The sequence below is a fragment of the Eschscholzia californica genome, unplaced genomic scaffold, assembly GCF_041429995.1.
Source record: "Eschscholzia californica isolate CP2 unplaced genomic scaffold, dmEscCali1.0.p SCAF_1, whole genome shotgun sequence".
Taxonomy (NCBI): domain Eukaryota; kingdom Viridiplantae; phylum Streptophyta; class Magnoliopsida; order Ranunculales; family Papaveraceae; genus Eschscholzia; species Eschscholzia californica.
The window spans coordinates 8,981,683-9,005,280 of NW_028238198.1; the positions used below are offsets into that span (position 1 = coordinate 8,981,683).

Consider the following 23,598-nt stretch of genomic DNA (forward strand, 5'->3'; position numbering starts at 1 on the left):
TTCATAAAGACAATTTAATGTGTTAAAAGTTAATGAATTCTATTTTTACATGTTAAATTTATCCAGATTTTGGTGTTTTTCTATATTTTCTTCACAAAATCTGAAATGCTTATAATCATGAGTTTAGAAAAACCAGGGCGACCAATGGTTCGCTTGGCCTAATCTATATTTTTGAATGGTCCGCTCAGCCTCGTCTATATTTTTTAGGCTAGCCAGGTGTACGTTTGGATCCTGGCTCCGCCCTTGGGTGGAGGTGCAATGCTTGTTGTGGTGGTGGAGGTACAATGATATGGTGTAAGTTTAGTTGTGGTGGGGGAGCGGAGATGGGCAAAGAAAAAATTCGTAAAGTAAAATTCATGCATATGGCGAACATAAGTTACTTTAAAATCAAAAGCTAAAATTCGAAACGTTAAAAGAAAGTCAAATTTTAATTTAAGTGAAGTCGGAAATTTTTTTTGTCACCAAACTAACTTTTATACTTTTCTACTTAAATAAGCAAAAAAATAACTTATTTTAGTGTTGTCAAACCACACCTAAATGCATCGTTTCATTTAGTTTCCAACTAGTCTCGTTGTATTCAGTTTTGATTTATTCCGGTAAACTTTCACATGTAATATCTACAAGTAAATCTAAATGTCATATGTCATATTAATTTAAAAACGTTGAAATAGAATAAAATATAAGTAATATAGAAGTTACGATTTGGATCAATAACAAAAGAAGCAAGGCGTTTGATTTTTGCACTTATTAAGTGATTTTTACTTATTAAGTGTCTAGAGAGAGAGAGAGTAATCGACGTTGGTCCAAGGCCGAGAACAAAAAAAACTGTCGATTCTTGACCAAATCGAAAGGAAAACCGTTGGTGGTTAGTAGAGTGATGTCCAAGTCGATGAAAGCAATCGATTGGAAGAAAAACTCGCCAGAAAATGCAGGGAATCAAACCCTAGGGTTTTTGTCGCCAAGAAGAAGAAGCACGTCGGGTCAAGTGTGTTCGATGTAGTCGACTCGTGGAAGAAAATTTGGTGCTAGGACGGAAAAGGAAGTCACTGATAGGGGAACTCCAAACGCCTCAAAACGCCTCAGTGCATGACAAGCGACAATGAGGCGTTGTGGTGGTCGGCAACTGTTGGAAAGCCTAAGGGTTTCTCTCGGGAAGAAGAATAAATAGGTGTAAAGGTAAACAAACCTTTTAAGCAACCTCCGAGAGATGAATCTGATGCTATAGGCACCAGATATGGAAAAGAGGGATTTTTGTGGATTAAAACGACATTGACTCTGGTCAACAAGGTTTATTGAGCTCGAGCTGTCTGGTTACGGATTGGACGAAACCCGGAATAGCGTTGGACGGCTAGAACGAGAATTGACCAGATTTGGACATTTTTAGTTTAAGGAGTATGTTGTTGAATTTTAGACCTATTTTATATTTTAAAAAAATTGAAAAAAAAAGTCAAAAGAATTCAAAAATGAATATAAAACTGATTTTTGTTGAAAGTCAAATTTTAATTTAAGTGAAGTCGGAAAATTTTTTGTCACCAAACTAACTTTTTTACTTTTCTACTTAAATAAACAAAAAAATAACTTATTTTAGTGTTGTCAAACCACACCTAAATGCATCGTTTCATTTACTTTCCAACTAGTCTCGTTTTATTCAGTTTTGATCTATTCCGGTAAACTTTCACATGTAATATCTACAAGTCAATCTAAATGTCAGATGTCATATTAATTTAAAAACGTTGAAATAGAATAAAATATAAGTAATATAGAAGTTACGATTTGGATCAATAACAAAAGAAGCAGGGCGTTTGATTTTTGCACTTATTAAGTGATTTTTACTTATTAAGTGTCTAGAGAGAGAGAGAGAGTATTCTTGACCAAATCGAAAGGAAAACCGTTGGTGGTTAGTAGAGTGATGTCCAAGTCGATGAAAGCAATCGATTGGAAGAAAATCTCGCCAGAAAATGCAGGGAATCAAACCCTAGGGGTTTTTGTCGCCAAGAAGAAGAAGCACGTCGGGTCAAGTGTGTACGATGTAGTCGACTCGTGGAAGAAAATTTGGTGTTAGGCCGGGAAAGGAAGTCACTGATAGGGGATCTCCAAACGCCTCAAAACGCCTCAGTGCATGACAAGCGACAATGAGGCGCTGTGGTGGTCGGCAACTGTTGGAAAGCCTAAGGGTTTCTCTCGGGAAGAAGAATAAATAGGTGTAAAGGTAAACAACCCTTTTCTGCAACCTCCGGGAGATGAATCTGATGCTATAGGCACCAGATATGGAAAACAGGGATTTTTTGTGGAGTAAAACGACATTGACTCTGGTCAACAAGGTTTATTGAGCTCGAGCTGTCTGGTTACGGATTGGACGAAACCCAGAATAGGGTTGGTCGGCTAGAACGAGAATTGACCAGAATTGGACATTTTTAGTTCAAGGAGTATGTTGTTGAATTTTAGACCTATTTTATATTTTAAAAAATTTGAAAAAAAAATCTAAAGATTTCAAAAATGAATATAGAACTGATTTTTGTTGAAGAGGAAGTCCCTGGTGCTTCTTCGATGAGTAGAATTATATTTCTTCTTCTTTCACTTGATTTTCTCGTCTTGAAGATGAAACATAATCATCAAGAATAATCTTGGAAAAGGTTTAACAAATCCACAAAGCGATTGAATAATAATGTAATCATAACGACAAAGAAAAGTTGTAATTTTTCGGAAGCATAAGTCAGTTCTAATTAACCTGCTCATCATACCATGTTAAATTCACGGTTATGTGATATTCGACACTGAAATAACTGAAGCAGTAATATTATATGGTTCGGTCGGATACTCAAGACCTACATCCACGGAGAAATAATTGTTTCATTAATAACCAATACAACTCGTGGATTTGATCGGTTACATTTGTCAGATATAACTCGTTGATTTAACTCCTATAACCCTTTCCTATTTATAGAGAAATTGTGTTGAGGGTTTCATAGTTTCTCCTAACTAAACAGAATATAATGTTTATCTAAATATAATTACAAGAGATTCTACATACATGAAACTAAATATTACTGGATCTTCATATATCATGGACTCATCTTGATTGTTGAATCTCTTCATCTCGATCCGTCTCATATCTTTTATATCTTTCATATCTTTTATATTTTTCAATATCTTGGACTCATCTTGATCATCAGATCTCTTCATCTCGATCTGTCTCTAATGTAACGTATCCTATTATCTGGACTTACAAATGTCAATCGAGTGCCGAAAGAAATTGTATATAAGATCAATTACGCTCCGAGAGAGCTTTAGAACACCTGCGCGAGTGAGAAAGTTTTGTTCCAAATGTAAAAGGCCATAGATACGACATTGGTATTTTTCCTTCCCATGAGAAGAGCTTCACCTCTCGGATCCCATTACGAACTCGGTAGAACAAAGATTTTATGTTTTGGAATCTCGAATCAATTCCCCTACCTATCGTTTCGGCTGTATCACTAGAGATAACAAATCCTTCTCCATATGTAAAGTTGAAAAGGCAAATTTGTCTTATTGTCAAATCTTGAACCTCGTCAATATAGACGAAATCCATCTCTTCACATTCAAAGTTTCCACTTCTCAACCTTGGGTGCAAAACGATGACTAAATCCGCCTGAACAAACTCACTGTTTATTAACTTTTTCTTCACATAATCAAAAACAAAAGATTATGAGAAATCCTCATAATCTTCCTCTAACATTTTCATTAGAAATTCTCTTCGTGCAATCGGGGCAATCCCAACAGCTAAATGAGGGAACTCTAAGAGGAAGCCTTGCAAGTATTTCCTCGTCCTATTGTTATGAAGTTCCGGAGGAAATGGCCAACAAGCTCTAATATCTCTAGTTCGGGCACTAGCAACGTATCCTCTGTTTTCATGACAGAAACAATTTGTTAGTAAATAAACATACAGAGCGGAAATCTGTAGTAATGACAAGAAACATAAGACATTTGACTTTCGGAAGTACTATCAGCATTACATTTTTGACAGCATATCTCAAGAAAGTTATATGCATTTTTATGATTGGTTTGAGTCCTTCGGTTATGAGTGTTAGGTCTTCAGTCACTACAGTCCATTGAGAAAGCTTCGTAATGTAGAGAGGGTTGTATCAAACATAGAAAAATTAGCTCCGTTTATGAAGGAAGAACACAAATTTTTTTGAGGATTAAAGAGTAGTTAAATAATACAAATTAGAACAGCAAAAAGGGAAATGAATATTACTATAAGGTCATTGCAACTATACTCGCCCCCTAAGGCATGTATCCTTTTTTTTATTATTATACCCCGGCCTTTTGTATTTAGGGAAATAGTGCAATGCCCGGCGAATATCCGGGCCTAATCCCGACCGGGGTACTTGGACGGGCATGATCTAGTGAGAGAAAGTCAAACACTTTCTCTCACTAGTTATGAACCAGTCACGTAACCCGGCCGAGATATTGATCGGGCATAGCATCACTGCTGTTACATTTTTCATGCATGCATTTAAGACAAAAAATAGAGTACATTTTACCTGGGTTGATCTTTGAAGAAAGTAGACTGTTTGGAATCAGATCTAGGACCTTACATTATGCAACAATAAAATGAACCGTTGCAAGCTCAAATCTGATGACGACCTTTTCCTCCATGTGAGAAACTAAACTCATACATCCAAAAAAATCTTATGTGAAATTAAAATTAGACGAACAAATTTTCTAGACAATGCAAAACTATGAGACAGGAAGAGCATACATTGGACTAAAAACATTAAAGGAAATTATTTCTAATAAGAACATAATATATACCGAGGTTATGATCTCATAACACGTACAATCAAATTTACATTTAGACGTTGTCTTTATTTCAAGAGGGGTAACATGTATTGAAACTTCTTCAACAAAAAAAAACATGGATTGAAACTTCTGCCAACGTCGTTACCATGGTTTATTTCTTAAGTCTATTTAGAAGATTATAAGATCTAATAAAGGTATTGACTTTGATATTATTATAACATAAAAGTTTCTAAAAATCTAATTAAAAACATTTGAAGTTTTAGAAAGTTAAAACATAAAGATGTTAACTATAACAGTACATAATGGGGAGATATTGGATATATATGGCGTGTACTACAATCTAAATTCTATACCGAGTTAATGATCTCATAACACGTACAATCAAATTTATATGTAGACTTTGTAGAACTGCTACCTAAACAAAAAGATTTGTAAGATCATGTCTTTATTTCAAGAGGGGTAACATGTATTGAAACTTCTTCAACAAAACGAAAAAAATCATGCATTGAAACTTGTGCCAACGTCCTTACCTGGTTTATTTCTTAAGTCTATTTCTAAGATTATAAGATCTAATGAAGGTATTGACTTTGGTATTATTATAACAAAAAAATTTCTAAAAATCTAATTAAAAACATTTGAAGTTTTAGAAAGTTAAAATATAAAGATGTTAACTATAACAGTACATAAGGGGGAGATATTGGATACATATGGTGTGTACTACAATCTAAATTCTATAACATTACTTAATGGGGAGACATTGGAAAGTGCGTGTACTACAATCTAAATTCTACTAGTATAGAATAATAATCAGATAGTATGACAAACAACATTGATATACTTTCAACTTCAACAATTGTGATTTATCGCAATCCAAATTGTATATCAGATAGTAAGAGGAGAATATTTGGTGTCGTTGTGTGGGAAACCATAACCTTAACCTAGAAATATAGTTTTTGGTCTGTTTTTTCTCCAGCCACTTCCCGTGCTAATACATTTCTTCATCTAAACCTAACAGGTTAAGTTAATAAGGGGTAATACAATTAAGAATTATATAAGTCAAATCAAATCAAGCAAATGAAGATGCTTGAAGTGTTTTAACAGATTGGCTTTTAGATGTGTTTTAGCGAGTCTTCCAAGATCTATCTTCTTCAAATAATCAGATCTATTAATTTTAATCTCTATTAGACCCATTTTTTTCAGTGGTTTGAGCTATTTTAGGCTTTGAAGTGGTGGTACGGTCTTGGTTATCTCAATTTATTTGTGGTTGCTCACAACTAGTTAAGTCTAGAAAATAATTGTGAAGACTAATCTACAACCTTGCAGGTTACAGTTAGGAATGTGTTTTTCAAGTTACATTATTTGATTTTATACATATCTATTGTAGCTTTCATTCTCATTCTCTAAACTTTTGATTTATTAATGTAACAGTTAAAAATAAAGTGAAGCAAATGAAAATACACATTACCAAGAAAAAATGAAACTAATAGCCCAAACCTACCTCATCAAAAAATATACAAAATTATAACGTCAATGAATTGCAAAAAGGATTAACAGAAAATCAAACCTTGATTTTAGATGACCTCCTTTCTTGCACCACTTATTAGAAAGAATTTTTAGGTAGAAGCAAAGATAAAGAAGAGTCGGAATATTAATGAATTGAATAGAGATCGAATGGTGAATGAGAAGAATTTGGTGGAAAAAAAACTAATTGGGTATACATATTATATAGATATGGAGTCTCGTAATTAACGCTCTTCTAGAAGGTACCTAGATAAGAATGTGGGGTCTTGACTTTTAAGGGAAAAGATAAACTTGAAATCCTTTATTTGAAGAAAGATTTTGTTCTCTCGTCTTGTAAATAAGAGTGAAAGGAAATCTACACTCTCAAAGAAACTATGTTTTCTCTCTCCTCATATTTGTAATTTTGGATGACTAAATTTCTATTTTAAACAAATTAAGGATATTTGTTATCATGATTTCATTGTTAATCTTCTAAAGTAGAAAACAAATTAATGGAGAAAATCATTTTTTATAAATATCCTATATTTGATCATTACAATAAGTATAGATTAAAGTTGTTTGAGATATTCTGGTGAAAATATCCTTTTTTTAACCCGCTATACAAAAAAATTACCTAAAATTCTTTCAACAAAAAAAAAAAAAAAAAACACCTAAAATTAAAAATACAGCAACTCCTAAATCCCCACAAGTCCATACTATTCTAATTACTAACACCCTCAATTTTGTTCAAACTATCTTTAGCCACTAAACATATATTTTATTATTTTAATTTATGCTACTTAATTATAATACTAAAAGTGCTTAAGCACAATTTTATGATCAAAGTTATCCTTGACAGAAAATTTAAAAGTAAATTACTCAGAAAACCAAAATGTAAAACACAGTAATATGTGATATGAAGCAAGTTAACGCAAAAGCAGATAGATTTTAATGAATAAGAAAACAAGCATAAACATAACTTTAATTAGCAATTACCAAGTAACCCCAAGTCTTCACTAGCCTAACTCTAGGATTCCAGTTTCGTCCAACCTGACTTTAACCATCAAACTCACGATTCTGCCTTTGGGTTGTTCAGTTCTTTTTCACTTGTTCCGATAAAGTTAAGGTTTGATCCTTAAAGTCTCTTCCAGTTTTTGTAATGATTTGAAATTGATTGTGTTTTTAATTGATCTGTTTGGATTTAGAAAATGAATCCAATAGGTTAATACATACTTGGTTAATGAGTAACTTGGTCCTCAACAATTAAACACAAGATTTCGCGAAAAAATCTATAAATGGATCTGTAAACTTTTTTTTAGCCTTGAATAACCTAAAACCATTTGTTCAAATAGCATTTTGGATAGGTTGTCAATTTCTTGCTTTGATTTTCGTACAAGTACATTGAGCGGTACAACATATTACAAGGACATTATTGTATACACAATTCGTTGATTCAATAAAATGTGCTCAATTCATGACCAAGTTACTCGTTTTACATGTCCCATATCGCTTCATTGCTTCTCGATCATGGTAGCAAATGATCAAACTAGAGTAAGAAGTAAGGATCGAAATGGAGTTGGAGTAAAAAATTGAGGAGAAGATGGAATCGAAAGTTGAGCTGAATATGGCATCAAAATTTGAGTTCAAGATGGAGTAAAACATTAAGCTGAATATGGCATCAAAATCTTCTCCTTCCACAATCATCGTGTGAAACAATCTTCATTTTCTTCCTTTTCCTTGTGAAAGTGAATTATCTTTTGCTAGAAGAAAATACCTGAAACAAAAGACTAGTCAATACAGAATGCAATCCATATGGCCATACAAGGACTAACAACTTTATTATTTGTACTAAAAACATCCGGCTTGACGGCCTGATATATATACAAGTCTATACATAGTGAACGAATCTGACTCTTGGGGAACTAATATGTTGCAGTTAATGAAAATATGTTAACTCTTAAACAACTTAGACAAAATCTCTCTCTTCCCTTTGTCACCTTCACCATTACCGCCATCATCGACGACCAATACCCTACACATATACGTACATAACAAGCAACAAAGCAATCTACACATTACAAAACTAGAATTTACCAACCTTGACTGTCTTGCCACTTAACCACGAGATCGTCCGGGTTATAAGGCAACTCACGTTTACATAATCTGCAATCAGAACAAAACAAAAACTAATCAACGTAATTCACCAGTGAAAGAAACAATTATCCAGTCCACAATATTCAAACATAAATAAAATTAAATGGACTAACAATTTAAGTAGATTTGGTTTGAATCCACCAGTAATAGCATTATACTCTGAGCAAGAACAGAACCTTCAGGATTAACAATTTTAAGTTTCTTGTAGTTCTTGAAGGAGTGAATATTGTTAGTACCTTTTATTGTTGCGTACATTTGTGTAACGCCCCAAGCCTAGATTTCCACGTCGGCCGCCATGAAAACCTAAACTCAAAGCATTTCTCCGCAGAACAGTAAACATAGTTGATATACCCATCAAAAGAGACAAATAATATCAAGTGTGAAGCTCATAAGAATCAATAAATCATCTAAAAGAAATCTATTAGACTTTCTTAACTCAAACAATGGTTCTGAATCATCGACACGTAGGTCGGACAATAACGAATGAAACAAATAACTATCTAGAAAGTGAAACTCCAAATAACTACCTAATCTCGAAAACGAAAACTAAGAAAGAAGCTCAGAACTGACGAACTGGGATCAAGCTGGTGGCGCTCCCCGATCTCTATCACCTGAAAAATAGTAGGCTGGGTCAGAACCCAGCTAGTAGATTTCTAATTACCTAAGGTCTAAATAGACTAATCCAATAACAAAACCAAATATCGAACAGAAGAAAAACAATAACAGTTTATTGTGTTACGCCTTTCGTGTCAACACCACTAAAGTCAACCTGATTCACAGTTGAAGAGATTCAAACAATACAACTTCCCTTTTTGAGGGGCATAACCAATTTTGAGGTCCACGAGATAGCTTCACTTAGCATCCGTGTTTGCATCGACTTAAACCTCTCAATAAACCATGGATACCTCTCCAAAAGGCAATCCGTGCAACACGAGCACTTCTCATATGAGCAGGAGGCGAGCCAACCTCTAGTTGGTAAATTACTTCTCAAACTAGAAGTATGTGGTCCACAAGAATGAACTTGTGTTTGCATCGATCATCCTGTCGAGCCAACCACCTATGGATTACAACCGTCAATCCATATTAGAACCCAAGCCCCTGGTCCACTAGGTTGTCCAATATCAAATTGACAAACCCGTGTTTGCAATCGACCCACATGTCGAGCCAACTAGTCTTAGTTCAATCCATTAACGAAACTCAAGATCATGGTCCACCAAGTTATCCAATATCGTAATGGTAACTAGTGTTTGCAATCGACCCACATGTCGAGCCAACCATTCTTGGTTCCGACTAGCCTATGCTTTCTAGGTTAACAACCTAGAGCAATATATCACACACAACTATGGATAACACTTATATTCCAATACAATACATATAATCTCATACAATCAAACGAGTCAAACATGATAAATATTGGTTATAATATCACTATAACCTATTTCGATGAACTTACTTATATAAATATGTCGAGAGGTGCAAAATATTACATCTAATTGATCACAAACATCAATTATCAACATCATTCACATAAACACAAATAATTCTCAACTTCTAGGTTGCTGTCCGGATCTATTTGTACTAAATTTATATAACCTTAATGGCCTAGGTTGCTATCCGGGTATGTAAATACTCTATTATTATAAGTATAATGTTCTAGGGTTACTTTATTGTTGTTGGGATTAGTTTCTAATCAAAGTATATGTATATTGTATCACTAATTGGTACTAATTTGATGATAACTTAACAAAAATTCATGATTTAAAGTTGTTATTGTTCTAACCATTCAAATCTAGGTTTGAAATTAAAGAGGGCTATATAAACCCTAGGGAAAAAGAAACCTACTTGATTTTGTAGAACCAAGAAGAAGAAACCAAACCCCTTTAGTAAAGCTCTTTGATCCTCCTTCTCCTTCCTCCACACTTTCTCTCTCTAAGCCACACTTTCTCTCTCTAGATTCCTCCCAATTAATTAGCTTGTTGCTGCCTATTTCTCACGGCTGGAAAAGAGAGGAAATATGAGGGGTAGTAGGGTTTTTAAAGGGGTGATAAGGTGGTCCTGCTATAGGCACCCCGTAATTAATTGTTAGGGCACTACAATTCGCTCCATGATATTTCCGTCTTTACCATCACGTGTAGCTGGCTATAGGATCTAGCAAAATCAGGCAATATGACAATGAGAAGCTGCAGTTGTTTCCTCGTGAGTTTGAAATAGCCTCTCTATACAAATTAACAACATCATAATCAATTTGGTTAGGGTATGCACAGCGAATCAATTGGTGTTAGAGGACTCCGAAACAACTTTACAAAATGAAAGATATTTCAAAATCTACCTGACTAAAAGAAGGGAAAAAGTGAAATTTACCATTCCTTTACTGGGTACATGCTAACTAGTTCCTTGAAGTAACGAGTAGCCTCATATTGACGTATATTGGATAAGTTAGTGCACGACCAGTAATCAACTCCACCATTAATAGTTTTCTGCACAATAATTTCTATAATCATATATTGATTCCAAAGGAGTATTAATGATGTTTTTTAGGGAAATTATAGAGTGACTTAGAAATTGGTACTTAGAGAGTGACATATTTCCTCATTTAGAAACAAAAGCGGTCCCCACCGTAGTCAAACTTTGAAAAAACCTCGTCTTTTAGTGATTCCACATCAGCTGAGCATTAAAATGCCCAAAAAACTGGTCACTCTAGCATCTCCCGTTTTTTTAAGTGTTTAACGACAAAGTTGTTGGAGATTTGGGATTTAGAATCAAGGTTTGAAGGACATTGCAAAACATAACATAATTAGAATTACAATAATATTCGATTTGGGGCATTTTGTGGGAAGTGAAAGTTTAGATTGAGTTTCATTTGGCCTCTAGAGACGTCACAATAAAGGTGTTCTATAGGATGGTGAGCTTCCAGAAAAGAATGAGGGAGAATAGAAAAGCCACATAGGAGCCATCATGAAAGAGTGGACAAATATAAGAGCTAATATTTTAAGTTGTTAGAAAAAGGGCTCCACATCATTGTCAAACTTTGAAAAACTTTCTCTTTTAGTGCAAACTGAGTCACTAAGTCATCCTTTAAGTAATCCTTTAAGTAATTGTAGTAGTATATGCCAAGTTAAAAATCTTAGGACGGGAATAATTAGCGAAACGAGTTGAACTTGGACTTTTAATCACTTATTATTTGCCTTGAGTACTTCGGTTTTAATTCAATTAGAATTCTCGGAAAGAAAACAATTAATGAACAGTGATGAAATTTATTTTGATTAAAATTTTCATGAGATTTTGTTATTACGTGTTTTAAAATTTAAGTATATTGTTTTAATCGGTCTTTTATGTGTAATCTATAAGGAAATAGATCGGATCTTAAACATCCCTTCCGGCTTTGAAATAACAGCTAATAACGCCCAAGGAATAGCTCGGCCGCTCGGGTCCGTTGTCCACCCTTATGCTCAACTCGTTTCGCTAATTATTCCCGTCATTATGTCATCCTTTAAGTAATCCCTTAAATAATTATAGCATCTCCCAAGTTAAAAACGAGTTGAACTTTGACTTTTAATGACTTATTATTTGGGTTGAGTACTTCTCTTTTAATTTAGTTAGAGTTCTCGGAAAGGAAACGATTAATGAGGAGTACATTTAATCTGATTAAAATTTTCAAAAGACTTTGTTATCACGTGTATTAATATTTAAGTATATTTTTTTAAGTCTCTTATGTGTAATCTATAAGGAAATAAATTGGATCTTTTGCATCCCTTCCGGCTTTGAAATAACATCTAATAATGCCTAAAGTATAGCTCGGACCCGTTGTAATGTGACACAGATACGGCAATAGAAGTTTATAGTCCAACCTTATATGTATGTGCGTGAATCACGCTTCTATAAGTCGTAAAGAAGTCATGTTGCAAACTTGGATTTTAAGCATGTCTTGAGAAAATCTTAAGAAAAAGATTAACGGCAAAAAAGAAACAAAACAAAGAAAAACTTGTAAAACATTAATAGATCAAGAAACTCGAACTACTCACTAATTGCTTGAATTCATCCCCAAATTCCATGATGCAACGCATTGGGGTATGATTTGAATAGTCAAAAGAAGGCGAAGCTCTCATCAATCTGTCCAAATTGAAATTCATTCTGCAAAATTTTAGAAAAAAAATCATAGAATGTGATTAAAAGGTTAACATACTCCAACAATATGACTCTCTTATACAGACTCCTACAAAGATTGTGACCTAAACTTGATAACAAAATGGAGCAATCATCCACACATTTTTCAAATAGATATGTGGATACACCATATCTGTCCAAAATTGAAACTCATTCTGGTTGCGGATTGGACGAAACCAGGAATAGGGTTGGTCGGCTAGAACGAGAATAGACCAGATCTGGTCAGTTTTAGTTTCTGGAGTATGCTTTTGAATTTTAGACCTATTTTATGTCTAAAAAAATTGAAAAAAAAGATCAAAAGAATTCGAAAATGAATATATGACTGACTTTTGTTGAAGAGGATGTCTTTGGTGCTTCTTCGATGAGTAGAATTAGATTTCTTCTTTCACTTTATTTTCTCGTCTTGAAGATGAAACATAATCATCAAGAATAATCTTGGAAAAGGTTTAACAAATCAACAAAGCGATTGAATAATAATGTAATCATAACTATAAAAAAAAAGTTGTAATTTTGCAAAGCATAAGTCAGGACTAATTAACCTGCTCATCATACCATGTTAAATTCACGGTTATGGGATAATCGACACTGAAATAACTGACACAGTAATATTACGTGGTTCGGTCGGATACTCATGACCTACATCCACGGAGAAATAATTGTTTCATTAATAATCATCACAACTCGTGGATTTGATCGGTTACATTTGTCAAACATAACTCGGAGATTTAACTCTTATGACCCTTTCCTATTTATAGAGAAATTGGGGTTGAGAGTTTCATAGTTTCTCCCAACTAAACTAGGAAATAATATAATGTTTATCTAAATATAATTACAAGAGATCCTACATACATGAAATTAAATATTACTGGATCTTCATATATCATGGACTCATCTTGATCGCAGAATCTCTTCATTTCGATCCGTCTCATATCTTTTATATTTTCCAATATCTTGGACTCATCTTGATCATCGGATCTCTTCATCTCGATCCTGATCTAATGTCACGTATTCTATTATCAGGACTTACAATGTCAATCGAGTGCCGAAAGAAATCGTATATAAGATCAATTACGCTCTGAGAGAGCTTTAGAACACCTAGGTGAGTGAGAAAGTTAGGTTCCAAATGTAGAAGGCCATAGATTATATGTCTTGGAATCTCCACTCAATTCCCCTAGCTATCGTTTCAACCGTATCACCGAGAAAACAAATCCTTCTACATATATATAGTTGAAAAGGCCAATTTGTCTCATTGTCAAATCTTGAACCTCCTCAATATAGACGAAATCCATCTCTTCACCTTCAAAGTTTCCAATTCTCAACCTTGGATGCAAAACGATGACTAAATCCCTCTGATCAAACTCCCCATTTATTAACTTTTTCTTCTCATAATCTTCCTCCAACATTTTCATTAGAAATTCTCGTCGTGCAATCGCGGCAATCCCAATAGCTAAATGAGGGAACACTAAGAGGAAGTCTTGCAAGTACTTCCTCGTCCCTGTTGTTGTGAAGTTCCTAAGGAAATGGCCAACAAGCTCTGATATCTCTTGTTCGGCTACTAGCAACGTATCCTTTGCCTTCATGACAGAAACAATTTGTTAGTAAATAAACATATACAGAGCGGATATCTGTAGTAATGACCAGAAAAATAAGACATTTGACTTTCAGAAGTATCAGCATTACAATTTTGACAGCATATCTCAAGAAGTTATATGCATTTTTATGATTGGTTTGAGTCCTTCGATTATGAGTCTTAGGTCTTCAACCACTACAGTAAATTGAAAAAGCTTCATAATGTAGAGAGGGTTGTATCAAACATAGAAAAATTAGCTCCCTTTATGAAGCAAGAAGGCAATTTTTTTTTAGAATTAAGGAGTAGTTAAATAATACAAATTAGAACAGCAAAAAGGGAAATGAATCACTATATGGTCATTGCAGCTATATTCGCCCCCGAAGGCATGTATCCTTTATTTTATTGGGAAATGCTAGAGTGCCCAGCAATTTTGCCCATTAAAATGCCCAACTTTCCTTATTTAGAAATAAAAGTGGTCCCCACCGTAGTCAAACTTTGAAAAACCCTTGTCTTTTAGTGATTCCACATCAGCTGGGCAATTTAATGGGCTAAAAACTGGGCACTCTAGCATCTCCCTATTTTATTATACCTCGACCTTTTATATTTAAACCTTTTATATTTAACAAGAACAAACATAGAAAAATTAGCTCCCTTGCCTAGGCATGAAGTTAATGCCCAGGGTAATATATGACCCACCAACCATGCACCCAGACACTTATATTTAGGGAAATAGTGCAATGCCCGGCTAATATCCGGGCCAAATCCCGGCCGGGGTACTTGGACGGGCATGATCTAGTGAGAGAAAGTCAAACACTTTCTCTCACTAGATCTGAACCAACCACGTACCGCTGCCGGGATTCGACCGAGATATTGTTCGGGCATTGCACCACTGCTGTTATATTTTTCATGCATGCATTTAAAACAAAAAATATAGTACATTTTACCTTGGAAACTGATCTTTGAAGAAAGTTGACAGTTTGGAATCGGATCTCGGACCTTACATTTTACAACAATAAAATGAAGCGCTGCAAGCTCAAATCTGATGACGACCTTTTCCTCCATGTGAGAAACTAAACTCATACATCCAAAAAAATCTTATGTGAAATTAAAACTAGACGAACAAATTTTCTAGACAATGCAAAACTATGAGACAGGAAGAGCATACAATGGACTAAAAACATTAAAGGAAATTATATCTCCATGAGAACATAATATATACCGAGTTGATGATCTCATAACACGTACAACCAAATTTATATGTAGACATTGTAGAACTCCTACCTAAACAAATAGATTTGTAAGATCATGTCTATATTTCAAGAGGGGTAACATGTATTGAAACTTCTTCAACAAAACAAAAAAATCATGCATTGAAACTTGTGCCAACGTCCTTACCTGGTTTATTTCTTAAGTCTATTTCTGAGATTATAAGATCTAATGAAGGTATTGACTTTGGTATTATTATAACAAAAAAATTTCTAAAAATTTAATTGAAAACATTTGAAGTTTTAGAAAGTTAAAATATAAAGATGTTAACTATAACAGTACATAAGGGGGAGATATTGGATATATATGGCGTGTGTACTACAATCTAAATTCTATAACATTACTTAATGGGGAGACATTGGAAAGTGCGTGTAGTACAATCTAAATTCTACTAGTATAGAATAATAATCTGATAGTATGACAAACAACATTGATATACTTTCAACTTCAACAATAATGATTTATCGATATCCAAATTGTATATCATATAGTAAAAGGAGAATATTTGGTGTCGTTGTGTGGGAAACCATAACCTTAACCTAGAAATATAGTTTTTGGTCTTTTTTTTCACCAGCCACTTCCCGTGCTAATACATTTCTTCATCTAAACCTAACAGGTTAAGTTAATAAGGGGTAATCCAATTAAGAATTAAATAAGTCAAATCAAATCAACCAAATGAAGATGCTTGAAGTGTTTTAATAGATTGGCTTTGTTAGTTTGTTTCCAAAATCTTTTGTTGAGTTTGCCTTTAAGTTTTACTTTTTTAAATCTCCTTCACTTAAGATCTATGTCCCTTACAATTTGTTTTTAGATGTGTTTTAGCGAGTCTTCCAAGATCTATCTTCTTCAAATAATCAGATTTATTAATTTTAATCTCTTCTAGACCCATTTTTTTCGGTGGTTTGAGCTATTTTAGGCTTTGAAGTGGTGGTACGGTCTTGGTTATCTCAATTTATTTGTGGTTGCTCACAACTAGTTAAGTCTAGAAAATAATTGTGAAGACTAATCTACAACCTTGCAAGTACAGTTAGGAATGTGTTTTTCAAGTTACATTATTTGATTTTATACATATCTGTTGTAGCTTTCATTCTCATTCTCTAAACTTTTGATTTATTAATGTAACAGTTAAAAATAAAGTGAAGCAAATGAAAATGCACATTACCAAGAAAAGATGAAACTAATAGCCCAAACCTACCTCATCAAAAAATATAAAAAAAAAATAACATCAATGAATTGCAAAAAGGATTAACAGAAAATCAAACCTTGATTTTAGATGACCTCCTTTCTTGCACCACTTACTGGAAAGAATTTTTAGGTAGAAGTAAAGATAAAAAAAAGAGTTGGAATATTAATGAATTGAATAGAGATCCGATGGTGAATGAGAATAATTTGGTGGAAAAAAAAAACTAATTGGGTATATATAGATATGGAACGCTCTTCTAGAACCTAGATAAGAATGTGGGGTCTTCATTATTTCTTTATCACACTAATTTTCCTTGGATTTGGATAGTCTTGACTTTTAGGGAAAAGATAAATTTGAAATCCTTTATTTGAAGAAAGATTTTGTTCTCTCGTCCTGTAAATAAGAGTGAAAGGAAATCTACACTCTCAAAGAAACTATGTTTTCTCTCTCCTCATATTTGTAATTTTGGATGACTAAATTTCTATTTTAAACAAATAAGGGATATTTGTTATCATGATTTCATTGTTAATCTTCAAAAGTAGAAAACAAATTAATGGAGAAAATCATTTTTTATAAATATCTTATATTTGATAATTACAATAAGTATAGATTTAAGTTGTTTGAGATATTCTGGTGAAAATTATCCTTTTTTAACCCGTCACACAAAAAAATTACCTAAAACACCTAAAATTAAAAATATAATCCTCCACACAAAAAAGTTTACAAATAGGAAAGGTGATGGTGAATAATATGACCTAGGAGACAAAAATTTTGTATAGCAACTCCTAAATCCCCACAAGTCCATACTATTGTAATGGCAAACACTCTGAATTTTGTTCAAACTATCTTTAGCCACTAAACATATATTTTATTTTTTTAATTTATGCTCTTTAATTATAATACTAAAAGTGCTTAAGCACAATTTTATGATCAAAGTTATCCTTGACAGAAAATTTAAAAATAAATTACTCAGAAAACCAAAATGTAAAACACAGTACATGTGTGATATGAAGCAAGTTAACGCAAAAGCAGATAGATTTTAATGAATAAGAAAAACAAGCATAAACATAACTTTAGTTAGCAATTACCAAATAACCCCAACTCTTCGCTAGCCTAACTCTAGGATTCCAGTTTCGTCCAACCTGACTTTAACCATCAAACTCACGATTCTGCCTTTGGGTTGTTCAGTTCTTTTTCACTTGTTCCGATAAAGTTAAGGTTTGATCCTTAAAGTCTCTTCCAGTTTTTGTAATGATTTGAAATTGATTGTGTTTTTAATTGATCTGTTTGGATATCGAAAATGAATCCAATAGGTTAATACATACTTGGTTAATGAGTAACTTGGTCCTCAACAATTAAAAGCAAGATTTCGGGAAAAAATCTATAAATAGATCTGTAAACTTTTTTTAGCCTTGAATAACCTAAAACCATTTGTTCAAATAGCATTTAGTAAGATGGATCTTTAACTTGAAAGAACAGAAGAGGTACATTTTGGATAGGTTGTCAATTTCTTTCTTTGATTTTCGTACAAGGAGATTATTGTATACACAATTCATTGATTCAATAAAATGTGCTCAATTCATGACCAAGTTATTCGTTTTACATGTCCCATATCGCTTCATTGCTTCTCGATCATGGTAGCAATGATCAAACTAGAGTTAGAAGTAAAGATCGAAATGGAGTTGGAGTAAAACATTAAGCTGAAAATAAAAGAGAAGACTTTGAGGGTCGCAATGCTTTAGGATTTGTTTTTTGTTCTCTTCCTCCAACAAAATCTTCTCCTTCCACAATCATCGTGTGAGACAAGTTTCATTTTCTTCCTTTTCCTTGTGAAAGTGAATTATCTTTTGCTAGAAGTAAATACCTGAAACAAAAGACTAGTCAATACAGAATGCAATCCATATGGCCATACAAGGACTAACAACTTTATTATTTGTACTAAAAACATCAGGCTTGACGGCCTGATATATATACAAGTCTATACATAGTGACTCTTCCCTTTGTCACCTTCTTCACCATTACCGCGCACCATCATCGACGACCAATACCGCTACACATATACGTACATAACAAGCAACAAAGCAATCTACACATTACAAAACTAGAATTTACCAACCTTTACAGTCTTCGCACTGAACCGTGAGATCGTCCGGGCTATAAGGCAACTCACGTTTACATAATCTGCAATCAGAACAAAACAAAAACTAATCAACGGAATTCACAATATTCAAACTTAAATAAAATTAAATAAAATTATCCAGTCCATAATATTCAAACTTAAATAAAATTAAATGAACTAATATGTTAAATTATCCAGAGCAAAAACAGTCACCTTCAGGATTAACAATTTTAAGTTTCTTGTAGTTCTTGAAGGAATGAATTTTCCTAGTACCTTTAATTGTTGCGTACATTCGCTCCATGATATTTCCGTGTTTCCCAAATTACTTCTTCTGGGTGATAGTACCATCAGGTGTAGCTGGCTATAGGATCTAGTAAAATCAGGCAATATGATAATGAGAAGTTGCAGTTGTTTCCTCTCTATACAAATTAACAACATCATAATCAATTTGGTTAGGGTATGCACAGCGAATCAATTGGTGTTAGAGGACTCAAAAACAACTTAACAAAATGAAAGATATTTCAAAATCAGTTGTTTCCTCTACTGGGTACATGCTAACTAGTTCCTTGAAGTAACGAGTAGCCTCATATTGACGTATATTGGAGAAGTTGGTGCACGACCAGTAATCAACTCCACCATTAATAGTTTTCTGCACAATAATTTCTATAATCATATATTGATTCCAAAGGAGTATTAATGATGTTTTTTAAGTGTTTGACGGCAAAGTTGTTGGAGATTTGGGATTTAGAATCAAGGTTTGAAGGGCATTACAAAACATAACATAATTAGAATTACAATAATATTCGATTTGGGGCATTTAGTGGGAAGTGAAAAATTGGATTGAGTTTCATTTGGCTTGTAGAGACATCACAATAACGGTGTTCATAGGATGGTGAGCTTCGAGAAAAGCACGAGGGAGACAGAAAAGCCACATAGGAGCCATCTTGAGAGGTTGGACAAATATGAGAGCTAATATTTTTAGTTGTTAAAAAAAGGGCTCCACACCATTGTCAAACTTTGAAAAACTTTGTATTTTAGTAAAAAGAGAGTTACTATGTCATCCTTTATTTTGATTAAAATTTTCATGAGATTTTGTTATTACGTGTTTTAAAATTTAAGTATATTGTTTTAATCGGTCTTCTATGTGTAATCTATAAGGAAATAGATTGGATCTTTAACATCCCTTCCGGCTTTGAAATAACAGCTAATACGCCCAAGGAATAGCTCGGCCGCTCGGGTCCGCTGTCCACCCTTATGCTCAACTCGTTTCGCTAATTATTCCCGTCATTATGTCATCCTTTAAGTAATCCCTTAAATAATTATAGCATCTCCCAAGTTAAAAACGAGTTGAACTTTGACTTTTAATGACTTATTATTTGCTTTGAGTACTTCTCTTTTAATTTAGTTAGAGTTCTCGGAAAGGAAACGATTAATGAGGAGTACATTTAATCTGATTAGAATTTTTAAAAGACTTTGTTATCACGTGTATTAAAATTTAAGTATATTTTTTTAATTGATCTCTTATGTGTAATCTATAAGGAAATAAATTGGATCTTTTGCATCCCTTCCGGCTTTGAAATAACATCTAATAATACCTAAGGTATAGCTCGGACCTGCTGTAATGTGACACAGATACGGCAATAGAAGTTTATCGTCCAACCTTATATTTATGTGTGTGAATCACGCTTCTATAAGTCGTAAAGAAGTCATGTTGGAAACTTGGATTTTAAACATGTCTTGAGAAAATCTTACAAAAAGATTAACGGCAAAAAAGAAACAAAACAAAAAAAAACTTGTAAAACATTAATAGATCAAGAAACTCGAACGACTCACTAATTGCTTGAATTCACCAAATTCCATGATGCAACGCATTGGGGTATGATTTGAATGGTCAAAAGAAGGCGAAGCTCTCGTCAATCTGTCCAAATTGAAATTCATTCTGCAAAATTTTAGAAAAAAATCATAGAATGTGATAAAAAGGTTAACATACTTCAACAATATGTCTCTCTTATATAGACTCCTACAAAGATAGTGACCTAAACTTGATAACAAAATGTAGCAATCATCCACACATTTTTGAAATTGATATATGGATACACCAGATCTGTTCAAAATTGAAACTCATTCTGGTTGCGGATTGGACGAAACTCGGAATAGGGTTGGTCGGCTAGAACGAGAATAGACCAGATCTGGTCATGTCTAGTTCCAGGAGTATGCTTTTGAATTTTAGACCTATTTTATGTCTAAAAAAAATTGAAAAAAAAGATCAAAAGAATTCGAAAATGAATATAGGACTGACTTTTGTTGAAGAGGAAGTCTTTGGTGCTTCTTCGATGAGTAGAATTAGATTTCTTCTTCTTTCATTTTATTTTCTCGTCTTGAAGATGAAATATAATCATCAAGAATAATCTTGGAAAAGGTTTAACAAATCAACAAAGCGATTGAATAATAATGTAATCATAACTAAAAAAAAAAAAAGTTGTAATTTTGCAAAGCATAAGTCAGGACTAATTAACCGGCTCATCATTCCATGTTAAATTCACGGTTATGGGATAATTGACACTGAAATAACTGACACAGTAATATTACGTGGTTCGGTCGGATAATCATGACCTACATCCACGGAGAAATAATTGTTTCATTAATAATCATCACAACTCGTGGATTTGATCGGTCACATTTGTCAGACATAACTCGGAGATTTAACTCTTATGACCCTTTCCTATTTATAGAGAAATTGTGGTTGAGAGTTTCATAGTTTCTCTTAACTAAACTAGGAAAGAATATAATGTTTATCTAAATATAATTACAAGAGATCCTACATACATGAAATTAAATATTACTGGATCTTCATATATCATGGACTCATCTTGATCACCGAATCTCTTCATTTCGATCCGTCTCATATATTTTATATTTTCCAATATCTTGGACTCATCTTGATCATCGGATCTCTTCATCTCGATCTGTGATCTAATGTCACGTATTCTATTATCAGGACTTACAATGTCAATCGAGTGCCGAAAGAAATTGTATATAAGATCTATTACGCTCTGAGAGAGCTTTAGAACACCTGGGTGAGTGAGAAATTTTTGTTCCAAATGTAGAAGGCCATAGATTATATGTCTTGGAATCTCCAATCAATTCCTCTCGCTATCGTTTCAACCGTATCACCAGAGAAAACAAATCCTTCTACATATATATAGTTGAAAAGGCCAATTTGTCTCATTGTCAAATCTTGAACCTCCTCAATATAGACGAAATCCATCTCTTTACCTTCAAAGTTTCCAATTCTCAACCTTGGATGCAAAACGATGACTAAATCCGTCTGATCAAACTCACCATTTATTAACTTTTTCTTCTCATAATCTTCCTCCAACATTTTCATTAGAAATTCTCGTCGTGCAATCGCGGCAATCCCAATAGCTAAATGAGGGAACACTAAGAGGAAGCCTTGCGAGTACTTCCTCGTCCCTGTTGTTGTGAAGTTCCTGAGGAAATGGCCAACAAGCTCTAAAATCTCTTGTTCGGGTACTAGCAACGTATCCTTTGCCTTCATGACAGAAACAATTTGTTAGTAAATAAACATATACAGAGCGGAAATCTGTAGTAATGACCAGAAACATAAGACATTTGACTTTCAGAAGTACTATCAGCATTACAATTTTGACAGCATATCTCAAGAAGTTATATGCAGTTTTATGATTGGTTTGAGTCCTTCGATTATGAGTCTTAGGTCTTCAGCCACTGCAGTAAATTGAAAAAGCTTCATAATGTAGAGAGAGTTGTATCAAACATAGAAAAATTAGCTCCCTTGATGAAGCAAGAAGGGAATTTCTTTTGAGGATTAAGGAGTAGTTAAATAATACAAATTAGAACAGCAAAAAGGGAAACGAATCACTATAAGGTCATTGCAACTATATTCGCCCCCTAAGGCATGTATCCTTTATTTTATTATACCTCGACCTTTTATATTTAAACCTTTTATATTTAACAAGAACAAACATAGAAAAATTAGCTCCCTTGCCTAGGGCATGAAGTAGTGACTATAATACAACAGTATCGTGTTATTCACCAATCCATGAACCCATTCACCTGCTTGTAAAGAAAAATCAACTACATATGGATAGCCAGGCTAATCTGAAGTTAATGTCAAGGGTAATATATGACCCACCAACCGTGCACCCAGACACTTATATTTAGGGAAATAGTGCAATGCCCGGCTAATATCCAGGCCAAATCCCGGCCGGGGTACTTGGACGGGCATGATCTAGTGAGAGAATGTCAAACACTTTCTCTCACTAGATCTGAACCAACTGAAGGGGTTGAAGGAGATGTCCTTCGACCAAGGTGACAATGCGAACAATTTGTCGGATAGGACAATTGATGTGGAAGATCATCAAGTCCGATTGATTTAGGGATCGTAGAGTTGTAGCTAGAGACCAACTACGATCGTCGAATTACGAAGTAATTCGCGGCTAATTTCGATCGGATCCTACAACGGGTTACACATAAGAGTGACAAATTGATCTAGGATATGACTAGTGGGAGTGAGATATAATCATGGGAGTGTACCATAAACATATCTCATAGGCCTAAAAAGGAATTAGGCAAAGATAGTACAAAAAGGCCAAAAACAGAGTTTTTGGGCCTAGACCGGTTCGGGTACTTCTAGGACTCGGATTGGGCTGAATTTTGGAGGGTTAGTTGCTGATATAATAAACATTATATCTGCCAATTTTCGTGGTGTTTGGGCACCTCCTCCTTAGGGAATTGAGAAAATACCAATAGTTGCTATTTTCGACTATTTCCCTAAATCTTATTCTAAAGGGTGTTTACCTAAAAGGAGGTGGATTCTTA

General features: G+C 33.9%; 2 long non-coding RNA genes across 3 annotated transcripts; both read right to left on the minus strand.

Annotated features, from left to right (window-relative positions):
• Positions 1–3,525: 3,525 nt before the first annotated feature.
• Positions 3,526–6,449, minus strand: LOC147563877 (uncharacterized). 2 transcript variants are annotated; one of them, XR_015236710.1, is made up of 3 exons: positions 6,347–6,449; positions 4,524–4,646; positions 3,526–3,881 (listed from the first exon to the last, which is right to left on the minus strand). It is a non-coding gene; the product is annotated as an uncharacterized LOC147563877 (long non-coding RNA). The 2 variants fall into 2 exon arrangements; XR_015236709.1 differs by lacking the exon at positions 6,347–6,449 and having other exon boundaries at positions 4,524–4,949.
• Positions 6,450–18,320: 11,871 nt separating this feature from the next.
• Positions 18,321–19,128, minus strand: LOC147563878 (uncharacterized). Its single transcript, XR_015236713.1, has 3 exons — positions 19,012–19,128; positions 18,736–18,800; positions 18,321–18,483 (listed from the first exon to the last, which is right to left on the minus strand). It is a non-coding gene; the product is annotated as an uncharacterized LOC147563878 (long non-coding RNA).
• Positions 19,129–23,598: the final 4,470 nt, after the last annotated feature.